Source organism: Dromiciops gliroides, chromosome 3 (genome assembly GCF_019393635.1).
Source record: "Dromiciops gliroides isolate mDroGli1 chromosome 3, mDroGli1.pri, whole genome shotgun sequence".
Taxonomy (NCBI): domain Eukaryota; kingdom Metazoa; phylum Chordata; class Mammalia; order Microbiotheria; family Microbiotheriidae; genus Dromiciops; species Dromiciops gliroides.
In genome coordinates, this window is record NC_057863.1 from 602,908,698 (window position 1) to 602,912,801 (window position 4,104).

Here is a 4,104-nt window from a genome sequence, read left to right on the forward strand (position 1 = left end):
AGGGAAATTGCTTGTCATGGGAAGAAAGAAGCCCCACTAGATTCCCCGGGGCCAAGTTCCAGTAGCAAAGATCCAGAGGCAATAATAATAAGGATTAATCAGCCAGTTCAAGGCTGGTGGGAGCATGAAGTCTGTAGGATTTCACAGTTGGCCTCAAGAAAACACAAGAAATCAGATGTGGAGACTCTAATTCTGTTTATGAGTCCTCCCAGTGAGGCTGCTCTGTGATATGGAGAGGGAAGCCGACCCAGGGAGAGGCTTAGAATAGGCATGCAAGAACCCCTGAGGCTAAGCTACGGCAAACACTGGGAAAACTCAGAACCATCCCTCCCCCTGCCCCAGCATCACAGAATCAGAAGGGGCTTCAGAGGCGGGCTAGCTATCCAACCAAACGAGAAGCAGTGTGGGATTGTGAGGACTTGGATCAGGAAACCTGGGTTCAAATCAGACACCTAACAGCCTTGTGACCCCAGACAAGTCACTTAATCTCTCTCTCAGCCTCAGTTTCCTCATCTGGAAAAGATAATATCTGTAAAGTGCATGCTTAGCACAGTGCCTGGTGCCTAGTAGGTGCTATATAAACATTTATTCCCTTATGTTTATTTCATTGCCCCCTTTTCTTGTGCCGGGCACACCGGCACTAAGCATCCTCAATTCCTTCCATCTGTCTTTCACAGCAGAAACCTAAGACCCTTCATCATCCCAGCCGCCCTCTACCCAATCAATGTCTTGGTGCCCAGAACCAAAGAGAGACCCCCCAGATGTGGCCTGACCGGGGCAGGGTACAAGGGATCATCATCTACCAAGTCCCGGATGCTCTTCCTCATTCGACAAATATCTGTATGAAGAGGCTTTGTGTTCTGAAGCCTTCCACATTGCTCAGCATCTTAACTCCCTCTCTCAGCATGGCCCAGTTGGGTTTCCCAAATGAACAGACCCAGAAGAGAAAGTTTCTCACCCCAAAACTGGCCAGATTTCTCCTGGCTCTGTTTTTGAGGAAAACAAAAACAAAACATTTGAGGAGAAGCCAGCTTTGCTGGTAGGGTGGGAGGACAGCGAGGCCCCCATGCAGATTCTGAAAGGCTGGGAATGCTAGATGTGACCCCTCTGTATAAGCCAAGGGGCTTTTTATCACCATGGAGAGACTGGATTGTATGGTTGTTATTGTCATCCCACCTATTTCATTCTGATGAGGGATCAGGGGCTGTGGAGGGAATGGAAGAGTTCTGATGACTCTTCAGAGAGCTGATCCCCAAGGTGGAGGTGGGGTAGGTAATGAGAAGGTGGTCTGGTCTCCTGGAAAGAGCTCTGGATGGGAAGTCAGGAGGCTTAGGTACTATTCTCTGCTTGTCCACCTGTCTCCTGTGTTACCTGGGCAAGACCCATTCCCTGCCCAAGCCTCAATTCCTTCCTTTAAAAAATGATGGGGATTGGACTTAATGATCTCTGGGCCTCTTTCCAGCCTTGGCATCCTGTAAGTCTCTGATTTTGCTATTACCTTCTGAGCTGCTCGATATTATCTGCCTAATTGATAGACACACACCCTCCCACACACAGACTGCAAAGCATTCGAACCATCCTGGCACATACACAGGACATCACACCCACACCTGCTTAGCGCTCATGAGTACGCGCACACACACGCACATAGGCATACACACAGAGCCTCCCACACACAGATCACATCACACCTACACCTGTCTGGCATGCACACAGACACACACACACACACCACCCACACCTGCCTGGTAGTACACACAGACACTCATGTCAACATTAGCACTGCCAAAACCCAACCCTGCTTCCAGCTATGCAAGAGTGGAGGAGGGGGAAGATTAGGCCAGATCACCAATGGGTGGGAATTCCAGTTTTCAAAGGCATAGCAGTCGAGATTTATCCATGAGGAAGCCCCATCAGTCCTAAGAAACATGCGTGCTATGTGTGATCTGTACCACATATATTCTTAGTTACCATTAGTTAGGGAACATGTTAAGGGAAGAGGGAGAACACACACAAAGCAACACCACCACACCCCTAAGGGGGACATACACAAAACCCTTCTTTGTCCAGAACACCACCCCCTTTTAGGAAGCCCTCAGGGATATAAACCTGCATAAGTTCTCTCTTTCCCTCTATATCCATCTCCATCCACACCCAGTCAATACAACAAGCATTTATTAGGCGCCTGCTGCATACCAGGCCCTTTGTTAGGTACCCAAAGACAAAATGAAGAAGAGGTCACATCCTCAAGGAGCTTACATTCAGCTAGGGGGATACCACCTGTACACAAATCATTACAGACATGGTCATTTGAGGAGAAAGGAGACAAACAAGCAGGAGAATTAGATGTTTAGGTGATTAGACATTAGAATTAACTGTGTAGGATGAGCCCAAGCTCACAAAAGAGAACCCAGCGCAGCAGTGGTGACACCCTGAATTTCCCACCCTACCCCACCCTTGCCCGACCCAAGACCCCAGCGGGATGCCCTCCAACCAGCCTTTGAAGCAGCGATGAAGCTTCATCGACAGATGCAAGATCCGCGAGCAGCACCCCAGGAAGATCCCGGTGATCATTGAGTGATACAAAGGGTTTGGAAAAACAGCTGCCCGTCCTGGACAAGACCAAGTTCCTTGTCCCTGAGATCATATCGACATGAGTGAATTAGTGAAGATCATCCGTCGAAGACTCCAACTTAACCCACTCAGGCCTTCTTCCAGCTGGTGAACCAGCACAGCATGGTCAGCATCTCCACACTCATCTCAGAGATCTATTAGCAGGAAAAGGATAAAGATGGCTTCTTCTACATGGTTTATGCATCCCAGGAGACCTTTGGCTACTGAGCAAAAAGGGGCAGGGAGTATCCTGCCCCTGGGAAGATAGCAGTTGGGGAGGGGGGCAGCCCAGTCTCCTGCTCCAGAACTATAAAGCTGCCTCTAACTACCCCCTCTCTGGGCCCCTTCCCCAGGACCCAAAGCAGGAGTGGTTGGCTTAGATCAATGCCAAACTAAGGACTTTGCCCACCCAGGGCTGGAGCAGAATAGAAGACATCCTGTGTCAACAAGAAATTTTCATTTATCCCAACTCTGTACACATATAAACTCTCAGTGCTACCCCCCAAATGCTAGCGCCTTGGGGGCTTCTCTGTCTGTGTGTCTGTAGGTGGGGGATGAGAATATAAATAAATAGCTATATATGACTGCCCCCTTCCAGTTCTGAAGGTGGCCTCTGTTAAAAGTGGGGGAGGGGTGGGCAGCTAGGTGGCGCAGTGGATATAGCACCAGCCCTGGATTCAGGAGGATCTGAGTTCAAATCTGGCCTCAGACACTTGACACTTACTAGCTGTGTGACCCTGGGCAAGTCACTTAACCCTCATTGCCCCACCAAAAAAAGGGGGGAAGGGGGTGGGCACCAGTGGCTTGGGCCCTGATTTGGCTCTGGTCTGGTTTGGGGGGATTTTTTTAGGCACCTGTCCCTCCTGTCTTTATTGCATGCAATTTGGACCCATCCTGTGCTGGCAGCCACTCCAAGGACTGAGCATTCCCCTTGGGACCACAACCCTGCCTGCTGTTCCTTCTTCATTATGTACCACAGTATCCTGGAGCACCAGCCTATTTGAGCTACCAGTACTCAGTATAAATAAAGAGAAATTCAAGTCCTACCCCCCAAAAAAAGAGAATTAACTGTGTGATCTTGAGTAGATCACATAACCTTAGCATCAGCTGTCAATATGATCTTCCTAAAGCAGAGATCTGACCACGTTACCCCCTCCCCAATCAATAAACTCCAGGATCAAATACAAAATCCTCCCTTTCCAATCTTCCCTTACACCCCTCCATACACACAGATTGTGTGATACAGTGACACTGGACTCCTTGCCATTCCATGAACAAGACATTCCATCTCAACCCTGAGCATTTCACTGGTTGTATGCCATGTCTGGAATGCTGTCCTTCCTTGGCACCACCGCACCCCCACCCCCGGCCAGGCTTCCTTGGTTCCTTCAAGTTCTAGCTAAATTGTGACCTTCCACAGGAAGCCATTCCTGATCTTCCTTAATGCTAGTGCTTTCCCTCTCTTAATCATTTCCTACTTATACTATCTCC

The 4,104-nt window shown here is 49.1% G+C and overlaps 1 pseudogene; it reads left to right on the top strand.

Annotated features, from left to right (window-relative positions):
- Positions 1-2,482: 2,482 nt before the first annotated feature.
- On the top strand, positions 2,483-2,841 carry LOC122751126 (annotated as a pseudogene).
- The last annotated feature ends 1,263 nt before the right edge of the window (positions 2,842-4,104 follow it).